The sequence below is a fragment of the Halictus rubicundus genome, chromosome 4 (genome assembly GCF_050948215.1).
Source record: "Halictus rubicundus isolate RS-2024b chromosome 4, iyHalRubi1_principal, whole genome shotgun sequence".
Taxonomy (NCBI): Eukaryota; Metazoa; Arthropoda; class Insecta; order Hymenoptera; family Halictidae; genus Halictus; species Halictus rubicundus.
In genome coordinates this window covers 20,719,521-20,746,926 of record NC_135152.1, presented here as the reverse complement: position 1 = coordinate 20,746,926, position 27,406 = coordinate 20,719,521, and the positions used below count along the sequence as shown (strand labels likewise).

The 27,406-nt window shown below is 43.2% G+C and overlaps 2 protein-coding genes across 18 annotated transcripts in view; one reads left to right on the top strand and one right to left on the bottom strand.

Annotated features, from left to right (window-relative positions):
• Nucleotides 1-27,406, bottom strand: part of Dlg1 (MAGUK family member discs large 1) — a 797,939-nt gene that overhangs the window by 735,297 nt on the left and 35,236 nt on the right. The gene's annotated exons all lie outside the window — the stretch shown is intronic.
• Nucleotides 4,484-27,406, top strand: part of LOC143353803 (uncharacterized) — a 59,998-nt gene continuing 37,075 nt past the window's right edge. Inside the window, exon 1 of the mRNA XM_076787411.1 lies at nucleotides 4,484-4,494. The gene's annotated coding sequence lies outside the window, so the exon portion shown is untranslated. The remainder of the gene's footprint in view (nucleotides 4,495-27,406) is intronic.

Sequence of the window (27,406 nt, the reverse complement as noted above, 5' to 3'; positions counted from 1 at the left end):
TCGGGCCACAAATGATTGAGATACAATTGTTATTTCTTGTTTCAGTAAATCAGATTGTCTACATTAAAATGGAAACTAGAATTAGAACCAAACATAGGAAGCACCCCTAATTTCGGTGGTTCCTTTTGTCAGGATCATCACCTTGAATAGTTTTGTGAAGATTTTATTAAAAAGTTCTAAATGAAAAATATATCCTATTTAATTCTAGTGTTGAATACAATTCCTTAAACAGCTTTTGCACACATTCACGATGCGTTGGAAATCCGTCAAAAGAATGCAAACGAGAATGCGAGCAATAGGAGGGCGAACTGGGTAAAACAAGCAACACCGAAAGAAATCAGTGGGCGGAGGAGCAGAGGTTTGTAATAAACGTGACTGGTTTACTTCAGGTTTATCCAGCTGCGAGGAGATCTCCTTCCCTTCTGGGATTCAGGTCGCAAACTTATTTATCTCTTTGCAGGAATCTAGCCGAATCTTCCCAAGAGGGGATTCAGCTAGGTGTGATAAAGCGAATCCGCGAGTTGCTCGTGGGCGCGGCTCCTGTTGGATCGCTCGCTCGACTCCTTCGACAAACACGACCACATTATTCTCCGATACGTTTTCTCTCCACTAAGCATTATCACGCCGGGTTATTCGTCCACGTTGACTTTCGGCGAAAGAGAATGCGCGAATCCACACAAACTTCCCGAAATTGCTGGTCATAAATGAGAAGATGAACTTCCAGTTGCGAAAGATAGACTATATGGATCTTTGTGTGAATTAAAAATTGTCTGCAATCATTGCGAAATATAAGAGCCACATCATTTATTGCTAAACTATTTTTTTTTTAATAAGTTATGTATCAGTTACGTATCATTTCATATTATTTCATCGTTTTTCTGTATCGCTCAGTTGAGAAAATATTGTACTACATCATACTGTAATGCAATACAATTCAATTCTAATTTGTTTTTTTATTGTAGTGTATAATTTTCATGTTTTCTTGAAATCTAGGAGTTCAAGGTTCTTTAGGTGTGTTTAAATTTATAGCTCAACAAAAATCATCGTGAAAGCAACGTTAGGGGGATCATGGCTACCGACACTCGCTGGAAATCAAGTAGTAATAACCAATCATTGATCAGACATTGGAACACAGCAGACATGTTTGCGATTTCAGTTATGCTTTTAGGTGGTATCAGTATACAAAACGTACGCAGTATATACACAAGAATGATAGAATCATTTCCATATTCTTTTCAAAAATTGCAAGTACTAAAAATCAGCTCAAAGAATGTTAAATGTTAAGGCTTAGTTAAAAGCTACTACTTGGTAAGTATCAATTATGAATACACTGCCCAATCTTATAAACATGAACGACGAAATAAAAGGCCGTTTCAGGAGTGGAAGAAGGAGTAGTTAGTGAACCTCCACTATCCGAACTCGTCGGTTATCCCAACGACCTCACGACCTGTTTGAATAAAAGAAATTCTACTGCTTCAGCTTATTTGTCGATTTTCTTCTGAGAAAGTCGGCAAAAAACATAGCAAATATTCCTTGTAAATGTCTTTTAACACTAAATCTACCACGATCAAATGACACCGGTTTTATATTTTGCAATTGTAGAAATTATAAATATTCATTTATGGAAATTATGGAATAAATTACTTTGTCCAGGCATCCGTTTATATTGTAAATTACGGACGTTCACAATAAATTTATTGTTGCTGTTTTTATAAGGTAACATTTACCAAACACTATTTTTGCTTGGCAGGTTTAGTGTTAACGATGTTTTCAAAAACCAGGAAGAATCTGTTTCCACAGCTGACATTAGCTTAAACGAAGAATACGTTTGACAGGTATTTTCGAAATCCCTGTGGATCGCGTATGATCTATTAGCGTCGAGAGAGTTGAAAGACTGAAAGTCTCGATGCAAGAGGTAGCTCGAACGAGGCGGGTTTCGCGCCTTTCAGCTGGCTCTCTGGGCGCGTTAAAAGCGCCATTGAGAATCCGAGGATTCTCCGTGTCTTAATCGCCGCCGAACACTTTTAATCATGGCCGAAAAAGCGCGCAGCAGCAGAAACCTTCTCGGCGGAGCACGCATCCGAATCTTTCGGGACGCGCGAGAAAACGCGGTGAACGGGGGGCGTAGCAACGGGACAGGTGGGCAGGGGGAAAAAAACAATCGGCCGTAATGGACCGGGGCCATTACACGCTGTTACGTCGGATAGAGGTGTCATTAGAAGCTTATCGAACGGCGTCGCGACGCAGCGCGCCGCGAGCTATCGGCGAAACTGATTAACACGTGGACAGGCGAGGGATAATTTCGCGAAACACGGTGCTATCGCGAATCGCCGATAATGCGGTCCGAACGATTAATGGCGGCGCGAGAGGACCGATTTCCACAGCGACTCTCTCGAGTTTTCCCCGGCCGAACTCCGAGCCAGGAGAGAGAGGGAGAGAGAGAGAAAGAGATAGTCTACTCCCGCCAATTACCTCGGCGAAATTTTAAGAAAACTTCTCGCGAAAACGATGGGGGCCGGGTCGCGCGCCCGAGGAGCACAGCCACGCAATAAAAGGAGGGCGGACCGAATACATTTTTTCGCGCGTTTCTACGTCCGCGCGTGCGAACAGCTCCCCTTATTCCCGGCACGAACTTTTCTAAAAGGCCGGCATGAATTTTTTATAAACCGTGGAATTCGTATGCCCCGCGTGGCAAGTCGCCGCCCGGCAAATTCCCTTGACGTCGTCGCGCCCAGAAAAGTGGGACCTTAAGTTTCGTTACACGTGTGTCCACCGGGAAACCGCTCCCGCCCACCTACCGACGTTAAAATTACAAAGTTTCGGGGCTGGATCTGTGCCGCGAGCACGATCCAGCTCCGATTCCTCGGCCCAGGATGCTGCGCGAGCTGTCGACAAGACCCTTTGCTCGCCGACAATCATTTCGTCTAGAATGTTTTCATCGATCCCGAGTCTCGTCGACGATGTTACCGTTCACCGGTCGGACGAAATGATCGTCGGCGATCTAAACTTGGTGTCGATGAAAGGATGCCCGGTGATCTCAAGACCTCGATCGGCACACACCGTCAGCGGAATTCGGCGTCGATGAAATCGCGTCGGGGAAATGCTTGGGGAAACACACTATTTTTGTTTGATCAAAGTGTGCTTATGAAATTACATTGTAATAGCAAACGAAATGAGAAGTCAAACAAATTGCATTAACACTAGGTTCATGGGACCCGTCAAAATGACGGGATCTAATATTTTTAATTTATGGTTATTGAGATTGTGAAGATCCATCTACGTGGAATTACTCAACAAATTGATTTCTTTAGGTATATATTATTTTAAAAATGGCTACAAACTTGAATAGACACATTCTTTTTATTTTTATAAAGTAATGTAAAATACTCACTTTTAGTGCTCCGTAAACCTAGTGTTAATACAACAAAAAAACCTGAAACCTAAGAAGGTACAAGTGATTTCTCTATATATGTCGCCAAGGCCTGGAGGATAAACGTCGCGGAATTATCCCCACTACCGCGGGGTATACCCAGCGAGGTGCCAAGGACCCCGAGAGACCTCGTCGAGGAGTATAAGGTCGCGTGGATCGAAAAATAGTACCCCCTGGACGAAACATGTCGGTGGCTAGACCCGTGTTTTGGACATGTATCGAGTAAACACTGTATTCATGTTTTCTCCCAGTCGTATCAGCTTCATAGGTTATCGGCGACTATTCTACTGTATTTTGTGATGATCTGAGAGATGTTTACGATCGATTGGAAGAGCGAACGACTTTGACCCGAGCTACGAGAATACTGATCGACACTTTAACCGAGTGAAACGGCCCTGAGCGATTCCTCCGTGAACTACAAGTGCCCCGACTGACTGTAGAAGTCCTAACCGACTCTCCTCTGAACTCCAAGAGTCCTGATTGCCCGAAAGAGTCCTAAACAACTCCGCTAAATGCCGCAAACGTCCTCGACGATGCCGATCGTGATCGACAGCGATTGACCGAATAAATGCGATTCGAATGCACAACCGAGCCTGGAAAAAAAAGGTATTTACCGGAGGTCAAGAAGAAAAAGTACAGCGTCGTGAGCACAGGCGAACTTTGCCCTTAGAATCAGCGTCGAGCGACTACCACCCTCTCGGTCGCGACCCGGCGATCGGAAGTTGACCGGCTCGGATCCGAACGACCCTGCTCGTCGCGATCGTTTACCGAAACGGCGAAACTTTTCAAGACACTCGAATTTTCCGAGATTATTCCGCCGGTGGGTTTATTGTCGCGCGAGCGAGCTCGGTGACGAAACACGAGTTTCATCGCAGCTGGAGTTTAGGCATAAAACCGGGCAAGTTATTCATGAGTGACGGAGTCGGATGCCAGAGCTTTCCCGGGAAAGAATGCCCCCGCTGACCTACATGCGAAGCTTCCGAAGTTTTCCGCATTGCGTTGCCCGTTTGATCGCCGTTATTATGGTCGCGCCTCGACGACTCGCGTCGGCTGTTAAAACGATAGTTCACGGAAAAAATGTTCGGCTCACGTCCGCTGATCCGTGCGCGGTCACAATGAGCGGTGTGCACCTTTGTGGTGCACCGAGAGTTTAATCTGTATCCTCTTCATTATTCTGGAATATTCATTTCCCTTGGAATTTTAAATCTGTTACTATGCTCATCCGGTTGTCCTTATTCCATGACTCCGTGTTCGGTTGTGATTGCTAAATTGTGAGACACTTGACAAGTTTGTATATTTACTAGAGAACTTTATTGTAAAATTTTACCGGACCACACAGCCATGACAATATTGATATTTTTGGAGTGCGAACGAAAAAAAATTTTCTGTGGCCCCCTTTTTTCCGCCAGGAACACTTTGGATTACAAACGCCTGGATATTCAATCACGTCGCTGTATATGAATACAGTGATTTCGCTATACATGTCGCCAAGGCCTGGATGATAAACGTCCGGGAATTATCCCCACTACCGTGAGGCGTCACGAAGCTCGAGAGGCCTCTGACGCCGAGAAGTGTAAACATAACACGGGTATGTCTCGTGTCGTTGACATACATGGAGAATTCACTGTACATGTATATAAATACGAATATCATTTTCCTATTTACATACAGCCACGTATATAGATTTCGGGTACGTGCACATAAGCCGTAAAGGTTTGCTACTCAACAGACAGAGCCCCGCGATAAAATATAGACACGCCATAACGTTAGAAATGGCTGGCAAGTGGTGCTGAGGCTGCACCCGCAGGATTTTAAACGATTGGCGTCTCATAAATTGATGCTGGCCCCTCCGTCTCGCCTGTCCACCTCTCCCCACTCTCGGTCGATCTTTTTTATCTCCTAATTCCATCCATTTCCGTCAAATTTGATTTCGAAGTACGAAAACCCGATAAATCGATGCCGCGGAGCGACGCCGCCGAACGCTCGCTTAAAAATTACTCCTTCTTGCGATTTTTATTTCTTCTCGCAGGAAATCATCGACCAACGAAAAAAGTCACAAGAATCGAGCTTCGGTAATCTGCGTGAAACTCCTGCGACTGGTTCACTGTTTGTCGATTGAAAATCAACAATTCTCAAGGAGTTTGTCAGGGAAGGATGAAAAATCCATGACTCGAATCGGACTGTAAGACGCAACGTACAATTAATACAGTGATTTCTCCGTATATGTCGCGAAGGTCTAGATGATAAACGTCCCGGGATTATACCCACTCGAGATGCCTCGGACGCCGAGGAGTCTAAACATAACACGGCTCGGGTACGTCTCCTGGACGATACATGACCCGTTTTGTTGACATATATCGAGAGTTCACCGTATTTGTCTGACCCTCGCGTTGACCTTCGTTGCCCAGCTATCTGGCAGCATCGAAAATAAAATCGTCCACGGGCTCGTTCGTACGCGACTCGCGGAAAATTTCTCTGAAATTACATCCCCGACCGTCCTGAATTTTTCAACGTTTCCGGAAACGCTTCTCATCTGGGCCGATACAGTTCCCTTCTATTATTGACCTTTCACGCCCTTTACTCGACGCGCCTTGCCGCTCGCCGAGGTTTTTTTTCTCCGGCTCGATGAAATTTCTGCATCAGAAATCCGAAAGATGGGATCGCTCGATCGCGCACCGACGTTTTCTCAGCCGAAGCGGGTTGTCCGGGCGTCAAACCCGACTCCCGATCCGTCCCGCATTTTGCCCGACACGTCCCTCCCGTTCCATTGATAATCTCGCTCTGTTCTTCCCCGATTTCTTCCCTCGAAATCCCTTCTCTTGTCCTCGTCGTGCTCCCGGAAAGTCTTACTCGAGACTCTGCCAAATTGAAGCAAGCTGCTGGTCTACTTAGAACACTAAAATCAGCTGATTTTTGCGATTGTTAAGGGCCACGAGGGATAGTCACGTGAGTTTTTAATTAATAATTTCCATTCACAGCCTTCGGACACAGACTTAAGATCCGTCTTGGTCTTGATCCGACAGGTCTTAATGACTAAACTTGTCACATTTTTTTTGTTATTTAATTGTTTAACGTTGCTTCAACATCAAAGGTCATTAGCAACACGGTACATTTTCTTACAATATATTATACATATTTGTATCCTTGATATACTTGGCAAGACCAGCGATATACTCCTTAGAACTTAACAGAATGGGTAAGGATCTAGGCAACTTTGCATTTTTCCCTTCATTCTCATATTTTTTGCATTCTATTATTAGGTGATTTATGTGAATTGGTACTTTACATATATCGCAGATCGTATTTTCTTTCTTATTTAACAAAAATGAATGGGTTATTTCTGAGTGCCCAATTCTGATTCTAGAAATTGAAGTTTGAATTTGACGATCTACTGGACTTGGAAATTTGTGCCACTCAAAATCCGCTCCTTCATTATCATATTTTTGTATATAATTCCTTTTAATTTTGTCAAATACCTGTTTCCGAAAAATTTCATTTAGGTGGTTTTTAAGATCGCTTAGTCTGGTATAATTCTGACGCCAGAAACGTGCCTCAAGTTTTTCGGCTTTATTTCGCAGAGAATCGAGACAAAATCTAGCTCAATTTGTAGCTGGAGATATTTTCTAGAGCGCGCTGCTCTCGATTTCATCCAGAAAACTCATCCAATGGCAGAAAAATGCCCGGATTCCACGACACGCGCATCGTCAATTTTTGGCCTACTTCGAACGCTTATATTACCAAATATCCGCATAATCGCGGCAGCTCCCGACCAGCGCGCGCTAGATTGAACCTTCCTCTTTCGAACGAGCCCTTCACCAACGACAAAATATTCTTATACAAGGACGAAAACTTGAGGCACGTGAAACCATTTTTTGTCGGTAATGTAGTCACTCTACCTTATCTACGAAGACCGGACCCTTAAGAATCTATGAGTTTTATGCTAATGAGAAGTTTCAGGCTTGCATTGTATAATAAAGTTTTTATTGTTGAGGCTTTCCCAAGTTGTTTTCCTAACGTTCCGCGAGCATCGCAGCTTCGTCAGGAATTGGAAGACACAACGATACTGGTATTTGTTTTGTGGCTCATTAACCCTTTGACAACTTTCCTGTTTCTTCCCTCGAAATCCCCGTTCTTGCGCTCGTTACCATACTCAACCATACTCAAGAAATTTCACTCCCGAAAAGTCATTGAAGCGGCTGAGGCAATCAGCTGGTCGCGTATGCAGTCAGTAGAATCGGTGCGTCATGAACAGACGAACTTTCAAATTCGCTTTACTCGGGAACGCGTCTCGCTGCGCGGAACGTTGCCCCGCAGACGACGTCACAAATAATCAAATATCGACACCCGGGCGCTGTCTCCGGAAGAAAGAAGAGATCCTCCGCACCCTAATTGTTCAACCCTCTCGGATAGGGCGTTACTTTTGCGCGGAACGAGCTCGACGAAATTGAATCTCGGCCAGATTCGGCAAATACCCGGGGACCGTTGGACGTCTGACGAATCTCGAACGGCGCGGCTGCGAGAGCTCGAAGAACCGCCGCGCCGGTCTTATCCGACAAGACGCATTCGAATCCTTTTCGACGTTGCACTCGTGTCGCCCATTCCCCGGTAGCTTTCGTGCAACGCTTCAAACCCCGGCGTGGTCGGGGTCGTCGAGATCTTTGAATGAAATCCTCGAGAGCCGGACTCCGAGGCCCGCCCCGGCAAAGACCCGTCCTCCCCATCGATCCGCACTCCAGATTAGATAGAACCATCCACCCTGAAGAGGTCCGCGGACCGGCAGAGCTGAAATACACCGTGCAGGTGCGGGCCGGGCCGGGCAGGATCGCGTGAAACGAGATGCTACGAAACGGGAACGAGACTGGGGGATTGGGGCCTCGGAAAAGCGGTTAGAAGGCGGCCGAGAAGACCGGAAAATGCGGTGGACGTCGTTTTGTTTTTCTTTTCTCTTCTTTTTCCCTTTTTTTAAGCGCCCAACTATCGAGGAGAGGTGCCGAGACAATGATGTGCCTCTCGATCCTTTCACGCGAAAGGATCAAAGAGCGACTCAAAAATTGGCTTCGGAATTTTGCTCGTGAAGAATGATAGCTTCTGTCAACATGGTGTCACGTCCGGTGGTTCGACCGCTGATGAATGAGACAAATAAAACTTCAGATTTAAGAATTATTATACACTATTGTTGGAACCCAGTAATGTCGCGCGAGGAGAAGAAAATAAATAGGATTAAGATAGGCGTTAAAATTCCAGGAAGTTGGATGGCGAACAAAACAATTTCAATTTATCCTCCTGCGAGAGACACAGCAAAGATCGGGGTATCACCCTGAAAAATAAACAGAAAGGGTGTTCAGTTACACTAAGTTCCAAGAAGGCACACTGATCCCATGGTAAGAGTGACGCACATTAGATAGAAAAATTCGAGGATTAAATCAACATCCTATTGAAACAATGGACTGTCCATCCTATAAAAGGGAACCAATACTTCAAAGATAAATCATTCTGTCGTAGAGTTCGGTCCAGACCAGTCCGTTATAGAATTTTGTTCGATTAGATTTGCTACGTCAGTTTTAATAAAGCTCAGTGAAGGTTCAGTGAAGATTCAGTTAAGTTATAATAAGTGGTGAATTGCGATTTGCGGAATCTGCGACTTGTGGACTTGCGGCGTCCACTACTAGCGAAGCGATCCTTAAACCCAACAAATCGGTAAAAATAATATTATTGTTATAAAGCGAAATATTTGTAAGCTATCTAGTTTATGCGCTAACTACATATAATCTCTATTTGTAAAATCATATTTAAAATATCTGATTCCAGCACCTAATTTTCAATAAATCAATAATTTTGTTGTTTTTTGAAAATAAGAATACAAGTTATTTAAACAATCCTACCTGCCTAAACAGTCCTACCTGGGACGTAACAATGGAGACCGAAAAGTTGCGAGAAAATCTAGATTTTTGCATACGAAATGTCCGATTTTTAGCAGTAATTTGTCGAGCACACATAAGTTTTTACTAAGCAATACTTGTCGAGTTACATATTTTTCCGGTGGAGATTGATTTTTCGGTCGTCGCGTTATTCATTTACAAAAAACTGCTATGCCCATTTTCGAGTTTTTCGTATCACCGATGAATAATCCGTTCATTTACTACCACACATTGATCACACATCGTGTGTAAAAAAAAACATACGCGACATTGATTGACGTTGGAACGAATTCTACCGAAAAGTAGAATTGGACGTTTAAATACGAAATGAAGGTAAAAACCCTGCCGACCGGCGTTCTACCTTAAACAGTGCACTGTGTTAATTGAATTGTTATATAAATAACGTTCTGTTCGGTGCAGCGATCAGACAAACGATCCGAATTTTTCACAAAGTGCAAATAACATGAAAATCAAAGTATACTTCGCCAGTTTACACTCTGTAGTGTTCTAAAAGTTTCCTTGTTCCTTCGATGTTTTAAGACAGACAATAAATGTCCTCCTCGCACGCGGTGACATACGAAATCGTGTTCTTCTAGGAACATTCATTCGATAGATGTTAAAGCAACCATAAAATAAATGAAGACAAGCTTTGAACCACTGGCAAAAGTCGACGCGCGGGTTACGTAAGTAATGCAGATGTCGAGCCGGGACAGGTAATCGATGCTGAAGAGTAGCCGAAGAGAAGAGGCGAACGCGAAATATTGGGTCCGCGGATATTAGGTTCTCATAATAAATATCACAAATGCTTTCGAGTCCATCCACCCCGACAAAACATGGAGAACGTAATTTGCAGTTTCAATTACCTGCTAGCACTCACGCCGTACAACTGCACTTCCGGGTGCTGTAAATCCGGCAGTTTCCGAATAAAACTTGAAGAGGGTGTTCCGGAAGATCGTACCAACAGAATACACCTCAGAAATGTGTGCCTGGATTTTCTAAGGGTCTAGCGATTTCTCGCGCTGGCATGTAAACCGAGGAGGCTGCTGGCTTTGACAGTTGGCAGCGGCCCGACAATGCCACGCAGTATAGTTAATCGAGGATTGTTCGAAGCCGGGGAATATATACGCGCGAGCGCGATTAACGGTGCCAAGTGGCCAGAGCCGTACATTGCGAAAAGTAAACCGCAAGACGCTGGTATTCGACGTATAAGAACGCGCCGCGAAAACCGCATTGCCATATTCTTCTTTTTTCTTCCTTTTTTCTTCCTCTGGTTTCGTCGCTGACATGCGCCGGGATCCTTGTTGCGCACAGATTAAACCGAGGGAAATCCTGGAAGGGGGAGACCGTCCGGGAAGGAAGTTGGAATGAAAGGACTCTGGGTCGCCGCATTCTTTGTCCCAGCCAATCGCATTGTATGACGGATGTCGCAAGCACGTAATTTCCATCTTCCTGGCACGCGATCAACCACTGCTAAGTGGGAAATCTTCGGGGTGAAACGAAAAAATAGGACCGGTGAAATATGCGCGGGGATCGTTCAGTTTCTCGAACAGCTCAGGTGCGAACATTTTCAATGATAAATGAGAGCCAATTCCCCTCGTCGTTGTTGCGCCGATTTCAATCCGTTGTTTGTCCCTTGCGCGCACAACCAGCCTGAATGTACGCTTCTACAATTTTGGAGAGGGGGAAGTGGTTTTTATTTTTGTATTGAGGGAAATTTGAGGGAACTGGGTGCAAAGTCTGGACGATGTTCCTCTTAACGTGGGAATGTTTAATACTGCATGGTGTATTTTTGCGATTTTTGTGAATTTTCCAGTCAAGAACAAAGTCGGGCCAAATGGGCACCCTGATCCGAAATACGACGAAAGACGGTACCGAGCCATCATCTTATAACGGAATAACTGTGGTTCCTGGTCCTTCGAATCGAAGTTGAGGGAAAATGAAGTTCCTATTGAAGGAAGTTATACTTCTACTTTATTTCGTTTTTCCTATTTTCAGTTATTTATTAGAATAGCGAGAAGCTGGTGACAACTCGACAACCGGGTGCAACAACGTGCAACTGTAGCGATTACTTTGCAAAAGAATAAGCCAATTATGATTCATTGTACACCTGATACTGAAGGGTGACAGAACAGTTTTCTTTCCAGATTGATGGATTACTTTCACTCTGTAATATTTAGACTGCGGATGTGCATGCAATTTTCAATTTTTGTAATTTTAGGAAAGTGGAAACATATAAAATCTAATTTTCAGTGGTAGTGACCTTTGTAGATCTGGAATAAATAAAAATCGTACTAGATTCTGTAGAATTTTATATTACAGCATTTTTTGAAAAGGCTATAGCCGGTTTTGGGGGTCAAATCTGCCCCGGAAGGGATTTTATTCCAATTTGCGCCATTCGATAGCCTACCAAACAAGATACCTTTCAGCCAAGTTTTAGCCCTATAGCTCATCTGTAAGGGTAGTTAAAGAGGAAAAACGAAAATCCAGTTTTTCGCCCATTTTCCCCATTTAATGACAACTTAAAATTCTGAAAAAAATCTGACACATTTCGGACACCATACCACATACTTTGAGTCGTTTCCAGATTTTTCCGTTGCAAACTCTGGCTGTAAAAATCGAAAAAATGCAGATTTCATATGGAAATCGAAGAGTGACAACAACAGATTTAATTTAGCAATAAGATATTGTCCCAAGTATTATGCTCAATTTTGTTCAAATTCCTGCGATTGGTGGGTCATAGGAAAAAATAAAAACCACTTTTTTCGGCGTTTTTTCCAGTAATAATGTTCGAGCAAATTTCAGCATCTGAAAGAATCGGGACGACTGTTAACTTTTAGTTCCGGTTACAGGAATCGCTTTTCCGAGACTTTTGTGGATCTCCTGCCGAAGTAGAATAATTAGATTACGCGAGAAGCAGGTGCGCTGGACACGCAGAAACGAAACAGAGGGGAACAGTTGGATGGAAGGACTAGACGGATGTAGCAGCCTGAAGGGCTTAGGAGATCAGTGACGCGAGTCTTTAGGTGGATGCCTTCCGCCGGTATCAGCGCGATATAGCTGCGCCCTGTTTCTCACGAATTTATGACCGAAGTATCTGCCAGATAGGAAAGCTCGTAGATCTACAGTTTCAGAATTTGTGGTTCGTTTTCTGATCATCGTCCCACGCGCAACCGCCGATACACGTATCGCATTCCGGTCACGTTGTCGATCAAATTATTCCGATAAAAGATAAAGTACGCCATCCAGCGGCACCTGCAGATGATATTAGAAATGTTTCAAACCTGGCTTATTGAACATTTCATTCTATAACCTTCCTCCAGCTTCTCCTCGGTCAACCATACTTTCCTCCGTCAAAGCCTATAATAGTACTTCTTTATTTCATAATCGAGCGCTTTTGTATTTAGCAACGAAAATACTCTTTACCTTCCAGTGGAACGGAACGAGTGAAATCTAATGGTTGCGTTCGGTACTGAATTTATTCATTCAGATTTTACAGAATTTAATTTTACAATACAGAATTTATCGATGCGATGTCACAAGATTCAAATGTTCGTCGTCTTTAGGACAGCTTTGTTATCCAGGGTTAAGTAATCATCCTCGTTACTGTCGAGCGTCGGTAATATAAAGAGCAAGCGGTCCCAGGAGTTGGACATAATCAAACACACTTAAGCACGTGCTATAAAATGCTCTAAACGAGCAACTGCTGTCTGGTACTAAAACTGATCGTAGAAAAGAAATTCCTATTTGCGAAACGTCTGTTTTCGAAACCATTCCGAGTTGAGAGTCGATGGTGTTTTGGGTCCGTGCGTTATCGTGCTAGCGTCTTAAAGCATACAGTTCTACAGGTCTTTTAGAGTAGAGCACAGTCAGCGAAACATCCTTCAAAGTGGAAGAACTTTTTCAAAAGTGAACGAAACGACTTGCACCGGGCGAAAAGACCTCCTTCAGGAAAACTGGTTTTTAATTTAATGTTGCGCTTTTCGGCGCGCCCCGTCGCATCCGTGCGACGGAAAAATTTTTAATATTCGTGCATTACAGCCCTTAGTTTCGGAACGAACTGTTTCCCTGCCGTTTTTGTTCCGTCGTTTTGGGTCGTTTCCGCGTTCCGTGTCTCCGCTTTCGCTTCCAGGGAACTGTAACGAAACAAGGAACGCGAACGGCACAGAATTATTCCGCCTCGTGCTTTACTTGTTTTCAATCTGTCGAGCGAGCATCGTCGCCGGGCCCCGAATCTCTCGGAATATTTTATATTCCGCTCGCGGGGCCGTTCCACCCTTACGTCATCCCCCGCAATCAACGAATAATATTCACTTCCGGTCGAGGAATGCGAACTTAACGAGACCGCCCGATACCCCTCGCATTCCGTCCAGAACTTTCGACCAATTTTCTCATGAAACATCGTAAAGACTATAACAAAGCATTTCTCCCCCCGCCGCACAGTGTGACGAATTGCCTTTTTAGCTGGACAAAATTCTAAATCGCCTATTTTTCTATATTTATCGATTAATATGTTTACAGTTGCATAAACTATGAATAATTATGAATTTTTTACAACTTTTAGTTGGTTTTTGTTAATTAAACAATATATTTTAAACGATTTATAATTAAATATAAAATACAACAAAGTTAGTAATGGATCTGTGTAACACAAAACGATTTAACAAGTAGTAGATATTGTCGAAGAAGACGTCATTTTTAAGATGGATCTTTAATTTAGACCTAATTTCCAGCGGACAATAAATCGCCGTATACGTCGTATTTAATAACTAATAATAAATGAAAAGCGACAGCGACGTCGGTGAAATCGATCAGAGTGCCGAATATCAACCCCAAACATTCGCCCGAAATCAAAGTAATTTAATTAATAGAACAGAAACTAGAACGTTCGAGTTTATATAAAAATCCCAATCAAATTTGATTTGTTCGACTGTGTCACAATGAAAATGGTTGAACCTGGTAAAAAAATTGGTATCAGCGTGACAGGACCTATGATCTCACTCAAATTTCGTTTTCATCGTGTCAGTGAGACCCAAGGTATTTTCAATTATCATTTTTTTTCTATCTCTGCTAGTTTCCGACTTATGGACCTCGCTTTGAGGCCTCCCAAAAAGACTACCAAATATTTTTGGCTGGACTATAAATGTCCGAAGTGTCAGCAAAATCAGTGATCGACAGTTGGGTGAAGTTCCTTGTTAGTGTGTTAAAATGACGGGTTCTAATATTTTTAATTTACGATTATTGAGATTGTGAAGATCCATCTACATGGAATTACTCAACAAACTTCGTTCCTTAGGTATATATTATTTAAAAAATGGCTGAAAACTTGGACAGACACATTCTTCTTATTTTTATAAAGTAATGTAAAATACTGAGTTTTAATGCTCCGTAAACCTAGTGTTAAAAATTGTTTCCGCCAAAAAATTGTTTCTTTAAAACAGCAAAGCTAACTTTTCGGCTAACACGGACCGCGTCCAGCAACAATTCACGGGCCAGGTCACCAGGATTCCGTGGCTGTCAAGGATAATAGTCGCGGCTGACAAAGTGCCGGAACAAACTGCGTCCGGGAAAGTCGAACGTCTTTTCGGCCGGCCAGGAGTCGCGAGAACAAAAGGAATGCACGAAAACAATCGAGCCTGCGGCGGTCGACGGGACTCGCGATAATTCTTACGTCTCGCTCTTGATTTGGATTGTGCGGACCAATTGTATCGAGTACTTTATCCGGTCGGCTTTTGTGCCCGGCTACAAAGAACCCCGGCCGACAATGGGGCTCCCGGCTGTTCGGAGTCAGTTTCACGCACTTACCTGAGGCAAGCGAAACTTCTCGATTCTCCGCGGACGTAATCATGCGACTTCTACGGGACATCGTTCCTCTTCCTCTGGACGATCGATTTGCGGTTTTACTTTTATTGACGAGACTGTCCCGGGACTCTGCTTTCTCTACATATGTGTAAAAGAAATGCGATAGAGGTTATGTAAATTTATCGTATTCCTTTCAAAACTCATTTTGAATTAGATATGTATTGCGCATGTCTGTAGAACAAGATGGCGGGTTGACAGTTGATAAGAGTAGAGACAAAAGGGAGAAAAGCGACGCGCATTACAAAATCTAATTGATTAGGATTGTCTGAGTGAAGTGTCACTTTCTTACATAAATCTTTGTGGAATAATAGCTTTTAATGTCGTTTCTTGTGTTTACAGGTAAGAATGTAACCAATATAAATAATGTAAATAATTGTAAATAGCGAATAAAAAAAAACTTTAATCTTGTGTTTACAGTGAAACTCAGTTTGGTTATTATTTCCTCAAGATAAATTAAAGAACGAAAGGATGAACTTATTATACATGTCGCCAAAGCCTGGAGGATAAACGTCGCGGAACCACCCCCACTACCTCGGAATATACCCATGAGGCGCTGCGAAGGTCAAAAGGTCTCGTACGCCGAGAAGTGTAAACATAACACGGCTCGAGTATGTCTCCTGCACGATACACGACGCTGGCAAGAGTTGTTGACATATATCGAGAAGTCACTGTATTTCGATTACTCTTGGCGCTAGCTGGACAAAATTATTTTTTCGCAACTTTCTACTCATCTCTGTCACAAATACATGAAATCCGCAGTCCTCCGATGAGCACAAGGAATGAAACTAAATTCTTCTTCCATATTTCTAGAATTATTCGACCATCCAGAGAAGCTGCCGATTTTTCCTCTGTATTTTTTGAGCTATTCTTTTTCATTGTGCAAACTGAAATTTACAGCTTGGAATCCGCCGTTACATTGTTTCCGGCCGTGTTATTCCTCCCCGTATACCATACACGCATCGTTATTTTTGCGTGTCGAAACGTGAGGTATCTGTTTCAAAAAGGTTCGAAAAAAGAATCGCCGGGACAACACTCGCTGAAAATGATACTTCTCGGCGTAGTCCTGGTCCGTGTGCTCTTGACGATCCTGCGACCGTAAGGACTAACTGCTGTACAGGTATCCTGGCAGCAAGCGCCGCCAGCCGAGAAAAGATTCATGGCGGGCATTATTCACAAACGATTTAGCGCCCGAATAATGAATACAGCGATTCGTAGAGGTAGCGACGCAGACGGCGAGGGGTCGGAGGTTGACCCAAGGCGGGGTTCAACTCAACGAAGTCGAAAGCAACCCTCGTTCAACTCTTTTCTAACTGTTCCCCGTAAAAAAGCCACCGGAAAGCCTTCTTCCTTTGCCATTAATATTCCCTGTGTCTAAACGCTTCCACGTCTGCGTCAACATTCGCTTAATAATGGCAATAACTCTTCTGTCTCCTGGTAATCAAATCACCAGTGAGTCAATTCCTGTATCGACGAGGTAAGCTACTGCGATTGTTATGCAAAATGTATCGATATTCGTTAATTCTATTAATCTTTCTATCGGTTCGTATTTTCTCTACTCATTTCTATCATACATGCTTACACTCCGCAGTCTAATAGTCCCAATTAATTGTTATCTTATAATTATACAGGGTCTCTCAAAATGTTGTATTTCCTGGAAGAAAATAATTCTGGAGGTCATTTCAAGAAACTTTTTCCTTTGAGAAAATCTTCTCCGCCGCTTCGTTAAAGAGTTATTAACGAAAAACGCGGACCAATCAGAGCGCGGCTACAGTGGACGGTCCCCTGCTCGGCCAATGCGAACGTCACGCTCAGCGGGACCCGCCTCCGTGCCGGCCCCCTCTGCTTTCGTCGCGCCCTGATTGGTCCGTGTTTTTCGTTAATATCTCCTGAAGGAAGCCGCGGAGAATATTTTCGCAAAGGAAAAGGTTACTTCAAATCACCTGAGGAATCCCCCATTTCAAGGAATTGCAAATTGCTCTTTATAAATCTTCGCGTATTGAAACGGGTGTTGATTGGTCATTTGCCCACCGTATTAACGTCTAGCCGTGCAACATTGTTTTTGTGAGAATCATTTATCGATTTCACCTCAAAATGTTAAATCACAGGCTTCTTTGGCAGCATTATCGGCAGTTTCGTTGCCAAAAAGGCGAGCAAAACCAGGGATCCACACCGATAGATCACCCACCAGCGATTATTTTACATTTCAAAAATCGACGATTCGTGGCCAAATAATTTTGCCATTTCAAACAATGATTCGCGGCCAAGTAACATAATTCGGTAATTTCTGTTGCAATTATTATTTGAAAAAAGATATCCAAGCTTCCTTTCATAGTCGTCCACACACAAAAGCCTATTAATTTATTTACTCTTCTTCCAGTCTCTATAGATTTTCGATTCAAAGGAGCGGCAACGGGATCGATCTTGATCAGCAGCGATCGAACGACCGGGTAGGCCAGAGCGATTCAGAAAATGGCACCGAGCACAGGCGGAATACGCGGATTTGTCCCGAGTCGGGCGCGAAGCATAAATCAAGCCACTGTTGTAAGCGGAGTTCGAAATGGCGGACTCGCTGCATGCCACGAGCAAACCAAATATTTTATCCCCCGCGAATTAGCATAGATTTCAGGTATCGCCGAATAGGAAGACGTAATCGCCGGAAAAGGTTTATATGCGAACTTGAACCCCTGCCCCCGGTGTTCATCCGAACCTCACGGGCCGAAACCTGCGAGATTTTATGAACGAACGGAAACGCGAACCCGCAGATATCCCGCTGATATTATCGATACCGCGACCCTTTTTCGCGGCGCGGGGACCTAACCGTGCGAGGAAAATTAATTGGTGTCACGGGGCGAGCTTACATTTAACGTGGGACTCGACCGTTCCGGATTACATATTCATGAGCTCGTTTTATGAATAAACGTTACACTACGATATGTAAATTGGTGTTTATGTGTCATTAAGCGGATCAATATTACGTTTACAAATCGATTTGCCCTTTCCATCGGGAAGAATCAATTTCACACGTCTTAACCGAGGTCCAAAAATTGTTGCTTGCCAATTACGATGCGAAGGTGACGTAACTCGAAAAGTATAGTTTTCAGGTGAAGTGGAAAACTGTTTGTGAACACATTTGACTAGTATTTTGTTAATTAAGTTCACGAATGGGAAGAGTGACGCTCGTGAAAATGATTCGAGCGTGGTTTTTCCAACGTTTATTCAAAATGTAACTGTTTTATACCAATCAAATTATAAATATAAATCAATGAAAAGATTATAATCGGTTAAGGAGTTGCCCTGCAATATCTTCATAGTGACAACTCAAAAGTTGTCAAGAAAATTCTTTTCTTACTAATTGTTCGTCCATTTTCGCGTAAAATTGGGAATACGTGTGTCCTAATTGTTAAACGCATAATTTTCTACTATTTCGTGCCGGGAGGAATATTCGAGCTTATTTTGTAGATTGCAGGATGAGCGTTTACAATATTTCGAACTCTAACGCTGCGTTAGATGCCGTTAATTGATTTTTTAATAGCCGTGTCAGAGTAGGTACCCCAGGTGTTGTGTGACGTGGTACTAATTTCCAGCGCACCGTAAGGGACATAAACTTTTATGGTCGTTCGGCGTTTCGTGGACGTAAGACATAATTATGTATGTGCTTTTATCGAAGCGGTTACAACATTAATTTTAAAAGGAACTACGACAGCCACGCTTGCTGGAACACTCTTAATTTATACACGAGAATCGCATTCGATCGCATTGTTTAATGTTACTATGCCAGTCTCGATTCTCCCATTGAACGCCTGTATTCAAATTTCTTAAACGCACTCCGAACAAATTAGCAAAATCGAAGTTTCTCGTCCGTCTGCATCGTATTTAGCGGCAGACGTTTCGACGAATATATTTTCGTTAAAAGCATCGCAAATAATAACAGCGCCGGAAGCTTAGCAGCACGTTGCGACGCAAAGTAACGGAAAAAGCGAATAATGGAATGTAAATTGCTAAATACGCACTGTCGATTTCTCTATCAATCATCGTTAACACAATTCAACGTGTCTCGTCGCGCGTCAGAAAAACAATTCGAAAACGGACGATGCCGCAATTCAATACGTAATGTGTTCACACGCGCCGCCAGCGGAAATCCAGCTTCGAATTAATTTTCTACCGCCACAATTTCATATCAATTATTTCTTCCATAATTTTGGACCTGCTTCTTCGAAATCAACATCCATCTTACCGACAGCTAATCACTTTACTTGACCACTAGAAAATTACGTTTTAGAATGTTCGGAATACTTTGTTTAAAAAATTTCAACCGTGGACTCCCTAAAATATGCCTCACCTAACGCCCTTTAGATCAAAATAACTTTTTCAAATGTGGACCAAACCTAAGGACACCCAGTTACAATTATTTCATTTATAAACGATATAAATTTCGGATATCTTATATAAAATTGACTAAATTTTAGTCTCACATTTTAGCGTAGAAACAATTGGTAGAATAGTCGCCAATAACCTACGAAATTGATGCAATTATAAACTGGGAAAATAAACGAATACAGTGTTTACTCGATATATGTCCAAAACACGGGTCTAGCCACTGACATATATCGGCCAGGAGATATTATTCTACAATCTAGCAGTGGGGATAGTTCTGGGACTTTTATCGGCCAGGCACAAAGGACATATATAGAGTAAACACTGTAATTTGTATTACAGACGGTATTCTTCACCTTTGCGTGCAGTTTACAAATTTTTACAAGGTTTTGTAATTTTGCTTCTGTGATTTGAGGACAAATTTTGTTGTTCGCAGCTCGTTAACGAGCCTGATTTAAGGGGCGTGTTCGAAGCAGCCGAAGAAATGGAAAGATATTTAAGGGGCCGGTAAGATGAAATCGATTTCCTGTCGGTGGTTGTGCGACTAGACGGTCAGACATCTTTCCGAGACGCTCTCCGGCCTCATAAATGAGTCAGGTTGCACTCCGGTCGTAACTCAGAAATAAAAACGGCCTCGGTCATAAAGCATCGGCTATCCGACGCGTCTGAGAACCGTGCAACGTTATCGCTTACAATCTCGATCCGGAGATACCCGACGGCGAATTATGCCGTAGCCTGGAAAATCATTCCGGGATTATACGGATTTATTCGTCGCGCGGTACTTCGAGGCCGCCTCGAGCAGTGACGAGACGAGAGGAAAGGTGGGGGAGGAGGGGCGGGAAGTTCTAATAAGTAGACAAAACGCGGAAATGTGGTTCGCGGTTCAGCCGGCGAAATTGAAATCAAAACTTCGTCCCATTGAATAATTTCGAGAAGTTATCAGATGTAACCGTAAGGCGATGAGCGGCCATGAAACGCGAAAGCGGATGTCGTGAAACTTCGAGTCGAAGTTGCGTCATGTTCCTGAAAAAAACGTCAAATAAATAAACGCGAGAAACTTTTTTGAAAATTTGTCGCGACAGCACGTTTAAAGAACTGACGTGCACTGAAGAAAGTTTGATCGCTTACGAGCACAACATTTTTCGTTGGAAAGGTAATAAATACAAATTGTTCTCAAAGTCAAATTTCTTAGACCAGATAGAGTTACAGCGGCTTCCACGATGTGGCACACCGTTCGAAACACTGCAAAATATCGCAAAGTTTTAACACGTTTTTTCTCGAAACAGTATCGTGGAAATTGGCTTCCATGATTTTTCAGTGCTGGATTAGAAGAAGAGAAAAATGGTAATGGTAAGTATTCATCGCACAGATTCGGTAGTTAACGCAACGATAGCTTGAATAAATTGTGTCTGCTAATTCGAGCAGCTTTATGCGATACAGCCTGCATTTGTTAGTCGAAGTACAAATGAAGGGTAGAGTCCGTTGGACCCTATTTCTACGGTAAAGCACCCAGCGATTTAAAACTGTCCGCTCTTAATGGCCCCCAGGAACCATTAAGACGCTTAACACGTTAAACAACTGTATTTAAAAGTCACATCAGCCTTAAGTGCTTATCACCAACCACTGTGAAACCAGAAATTACTATTCATAACTCAACGCAAACCGAGAACGACTGACAGACTTACGACTTGGTTGAGGACCACGAAGACCGATCAAATCGAAGCCACGAAGACCCCGGAAAAACAATAACCTCGACAGGTTTCAGTTTACCAAAGAATCTTGGCCGTGCGACGATTATATATACATATAGTTGTTTGCGCTGAAAGATCCGCGCCTGGAGAAAACAAAGAGTCCAAGTAAAAAGAGAAATCAGTGCGGCGAATTGTTTTCGTAAACAATTCCGTCAACGGCAAGTTCCCAGGCTCTAAACTCCGCGTTTGAGAACCTCGGATTCCGGTAGCCTCGAGAAAAGCGATAAGATCAATTCTAATCACTTTAAATACCCCATTCGAAAAGTCACGAACTCCGCACTGCAGTCGTCCTGCTGAAATTCTTCGAATCTGATACTCGAGCTCGCGCAACTCTCGGGGGTTGCCGAAGGAGGCATATTTTTTTTTTCTTCGCACACCCTGGAGACCTGTCTCTTCGAGGTGCGATAAACCGGTGCTCGTATTCCGGCTCCCAACGCCGCAATGCGTACAGGAAACAAACCTCCTGAATCCTGATCGCGCTCGAACGTTCGGCGAGTACGGTAGTGCTCGCTTACATTTGCCAAACGCGTTACGCTGACATTTACGCGACGCATCCCCACTCTTCCCCCACCACTCGGCGACTCGAGCTCAGCGGGGCCACATCTCAGTACAGGAAAAGGTAATCAATAATTTTTCACTTTGACCTTCTCGAACGAAATATCACTGGGTAGGAGATTTTTCTGTGTAAAACGAATCCAGGGAAAGTTTAACAATTTTTCTGGAAAAATTCCCCTTAAGCACGAAATCTCTAAACGTGGACCGATTTGCGTCGTGTTTGGACTCATCTGAATCGGAAGAATCTCAGCGATCCATCGGTACCATATTCGAAAAGTTGAGACAACAATTGCAGGATTTGAAATTTTCTTTACCGCGCACGTTTACGCTTCGAGATTAGTTCAGTTCGTAATCCGGGAAATTTGCAAATTCAAGGGAACACTGCTGCACTGTTCGAAAATAATTAAGGGCCGGGGGTAAAAGGGACGAAATTAGTTCGCAGGAACCGGATAACGTCGAGAGATAAATTCATTAGCGAGCCACCGGAAAAAGTTTCGAGTCTAAGAAGCAGACATTCCGGCGAAACTGGAAAAAGAGAGAGAAAATCTCCCAGGACCGGGGGAGATGGTTGGATGCAACGCGGCTGCATTGTGACAGTGACGTATACGAACCGTGCCACGCCGGCTACAACCTAAATTGTTTCGAAGTAAATAGCGCGCGGGAGTCTCGTGGCTAGCAAATTGCATCCACGGCACTTTAGGGCGATATCCTCGCCGAGACGGCCACGAGACCGTTCTATGATCCGTTCGGTAACGGAGGATGCAAATGCGTTCGCGGAACGCGCTTTCGCAGGCGACACCCACAGAAGAATTCGCAAAGCGGAACCCGACCGTACTATTTCCTCGCTTTCGTAACATTACTTCGCTAAAAAATTTCGCATACCTCCAGGCAATCCCTGTCGGGAAGTTCTGCGAAACTGTAGCACGCTATCTTTAACACGTCGGTCGCCCACACGGCGACGTCAAAGTAATTTATTTAATGAACCCGAAATTGAGAATCTGGGATTTCTGGTGTCAATCACTTTTCCAATCTTTCAACGAATCTGTCAACGCTTCAATGAATTTTTAAACCTCGAGGAATAATTCTGTCCACGTGTTAACTTCCCTGTGAATGTTGTGTCCTAGGGCGGATCAGATTACTGATCAAAAGGAGTATATCCATATTTTGTACAGAATGAAGAGAAACTGTTTTATAAGGTGAAAAGGTGACATATTTATGAAGTAATATTAATCTGCATCCGGTAATATTGTATAAGTTGTAATTTATATTAACCACACTCTGGCGGGGAATTCAATCTAGAAAGTCAGGCGAGCGAGGAGAAGTTGGAGAGTTTTCTGTGAGAACGCGTTTGTAAAATGGAAAATTATTACGGTCAATAGATTTTTGTAATAAGCGCTCCTGGTGCTTTTATGGTAAATTCTCATTTTTGTAACGTATTTTATGAAAATTGCGATAAGAGGAAAATTTCTTTTACCGGCTGGAAGGTCCTTTGTAACAATAACAAAGCACCGTTACGTCTCTCTATGGTTTAAAAATTTAAACGTACCATAAACGTATATAATTCATAGCTAATAACATTTTCCGTGAACGTATCCTTGCTGATAGTTATATTACCAGGATATTTGTTACAGGCACCGGTGCAATAACGTCCACTGTCAAAAGCAAGAAAAACCGAAGGGTGTCCTCGTGCAACAATGAAATTCACGCGAGTGGCTGGTTCACTCGTATCTACAATGTAAATTCTGCAATAAGTGCACGCCACTCGCAACAAAGAGGATCCCTCTTTCTATGGACACAATACAGTCTCGAAGCCATGGACATTTTCGTATCATCAATGTCTCACTGGTCGATCACGTAACTAGAAATAGAACGATGTTTGTCCGAAACGCTTCCAGAGACAAATTTAACACCAGAACTACCGAGCCCTAAACGTGACTTAGACTTATCCCTCTATACTAACAGCAAGATTGAATTTTCTCAGATTTCATTACTTGTACTCCAAAGAAGAGATATATTAAAAAATTTCTCGTGAAAACGTTTTCATAGTTTCAGTAATAGCGAAAGAAGAAATCATCCACCATTTTGACTGGTTCGGTAGTTCTAGTGTTAAAGATCAAAGAAATATTATTCGTTGCGTTTACGCTTTCAGTACCTGCGTCGAAGAGATATCAAATTTTATGCAAATCAATTTTCATCTTTCTTCGAGCTATAAATCCACGAAGATCCCCATACCATAAAATGTATTTACTTTCTCGCCGGTGTTCATCAACGTGATTTAGAAGTCCACCAAAAACACACGTACGAATTTGCTAAGCTCCCTATCTACAGCAACCTCGAATTTTCACGGAAAGCGAAGTGGAAGTAATTTTTTCGTTTATATTTGGACAAGAATTATCCCTGTCCGCGGGTAGCGCACTTCCAGACGTTCGGTTCTGTTCTTCGCTTCAGTAATTTTGCAAATGCTTCTATTCATTAAGAGAGAGAGAGAAGGGATACTACTTCGGTAAAGTATTCCGGCCTTGAACCACTATCTGAATGGGTCCTGGCACAGAATGGGCCCGGCGTTCATGCTCCGCTCGATAAATGGGCGAGCTGCATCGCTCGTTGCACCGCCGCTGGCGAAGATTCGAATTTTCGTCGCTTATCCTTCCATATATATATATATATATATATATACATACATATATATATATATACATACATATATATATACATATATTTCATTCCCATCGTTCTCCATTTCTCTGCGCGTTTAAGGCGCAACTGCGCGCTGCGTCCCGCTCGTAAATGAATAGGACGCTCTTTATTGCACTGAACGTTGACGCCTATGATTTACGCGTAATACGTCGGTACCATTTACATCTCTCGCGGAGAGTAATTTGTACAGAAAGCTGCAGCGATACAGCAATGCGGCGATAGTGCAGCTGCGAGGGATGCACGTTAACGTTGAATCAAATATGTATCCGGGACGAGGGGGAGGGAGGACGGGACGGGGGAGAAGGAGGATGCGTATTAGCCTAGGCTAGGGGGTGTTACGTCTGATTAAACCTTAAACGCACCAAAATGCTACTAATTGAGGAAGGTTGCTGTTGATACAACGGCCGTACATTAGACGGCTGTTTTAATTATGCGCTATCAGGACCCCGTTGTCTGCCGTTCCCTCTAGGGAATCCTTGCCGGCTCATCGTTCTGCCATAATTTCGCCAATTGTTCCGCCCAGACGGACTACCTGCGTCGGGTTGTTAATATCTCAAAATTTTGTCTCGTGCATCGCGCACCTGCCCTCGAGCTTAGGGGAGAATACCGGTAATTGTAGTCAACTTTTTAATGTAAAATGTAATTGTTTTCAACTTTTTCTTGTTAAGACGATACAAAAAAAAAAAGGAACACCTTTTTATTCAGCTTCGGCGCTACGCAATCGACTCGGACCGTTTCTATTTTGCATAGAGATCCGCAGTCCGGTAATCGGCGTGCGTGTTTATTCCGCAGCGAATGCAGATTTACGGGGAATCCGTGACGTCGGGTAAAGTGCTCGGAACAAAAGCGGACAGAAAGAAGGAGCGGGGAGGAAGGAAACTGGCACGGGAAAGATTAAACTCGGCGAAACTCCCCTAACGATTAATCTGATCCGGGCAGCGGCAATGCGGACGAAACTAACGCGGCTATAATTGCGGCGACACCGACGCACGTGAATTATGGAGAACGGAGAATGTCCTTGTCGCAAGTGAACCGTCGCGTCGCGATATATCCTCCTCCCGTCTCCCCTCGGATTCTCCAGGAGCTCAAACTAAACAGGTGTATTGTCATCGGGAGCCGCGGCGCAAAGCGAAAGGACCACCTACGGGGACAACGCGACATGACAGCTGAGAGACACTGGAAATTATATTCTCGGCGAACTCCCGCTGTAAAGAGCCAACCCCCCGCCTAAATTGCGACGTTTTCATTGGTGACCCCGCAAAGCGACCCCTGAAGAACGGGGTCGAACGGTTTCGAAGCTCGCCGTGCCGATCAACGGGAACGCAAGATCTATTAGGTTGGCAGGAAAGTAATTTCGGTTTTCGCTAATAGATGGCTTTATGTTTTGTTTGATTCACTTCTGTTAACGTTGCGTTTGTTTTCTTTCTGACATTTCATAACTGCATCTTTTAGGTTACTTTTCAAGCAAATTACACGTAATTTTGATTACAATTATTAGTTCTGTGTCAATTTGAACACGCAGTGCAAAAACGAACATTATAGGCACATATTGCTTTTTTATTTCCGTAGAGGTAAAAAAGCTGCCGAGGCTCACAAAGGTATATGTGAAGTTTATGGTGTGGATTGCTTAACAGAACGCACGTGCCAGAATCGGTTTTGAAAAATTCCGTTCTAGAAATTTCTCACTTAAAGGCGACCAACGTTCTGGTCGACCATCTGAAGTTGATGATGACCAAATGAAAGCCATTATTGAATCGGATCGTCGTATAACTGTCCGAGAGATTGCAGACAGGTTAAATGTCTCGCATACAACTATAGAATATCGTTTAAAAAGTCTCGGAATCGTTAAGAAGCTCGATATTTGGGTTCCACGCGAATTGAAAGAAATTCACTTAACGCAACGCATCAACATATGCGATATGCATCTCAAACGAAACGAAATCGACCCTTTTCTGAAGCGAATCATCACCGGTGATGAGAAATGGGTTGTTTGCAATAACACAAGTCGAAAACGATCATGGTCCAAGCGTGATGAATCAGCCCAAACCACGCCGAAAGCTGAATTGCACCAAAAGAAGATCATGTTGTCAGTTTGGTGGGATTACAAAGGTATTGTGTATTTTGAGCTTCTCCCAAGGAACCACACCATTAATTCAGATGTTTATTGTCGACAACTAAGAAAACTGGACATGGCAATCAAAGAAAAACGGCCAGAATTGGGAAATCGCAAAGGATTCGTGTTCCACCATGATAACGCTAGGCCGCACACATCTTTGGTAACACGTGAAAAGTTATTGGAGCTTGGTTCGGAAGTGATGTCACATCCACCATACAGCCCTGACATTGCACCATCAGATTATCATTTATTCCGAAGTTTACAAAACTCTTTGAATGGTAAAACTTTCACTAATAATGATGGTCTGAAATCGCACTTGGATCAGTTTTTCACCGAAAAGGATCAGAAGTTTTATGAGCGCGGAATTATGAAGCTACCAGAAACATGGCAAAAGATCATAGAACAAGATGGAAAATATTTTATTGATTAAAGTTCATTGCTTTGATAAAAAAGTTGGATTTTATTTCACCTAAAACTACCGAAATTACTTTCTTGCCAACCTAATATTAGGCGATTGCATATAATTTGCTCTAAATAAAACTTATTTGCTAGATCAGCTCATTCACCAAATTGTCATCCATATCTTTGAGCTCCCCTTATCACCGACTAACAGTTTACTTGCCACCGCAATTTGCCAATTACGTTCATTTGAATTTCCCGCGGGAAACGCCTCCTAAGCCGAAGATTAAGAAGGTGTGTGGAGGAC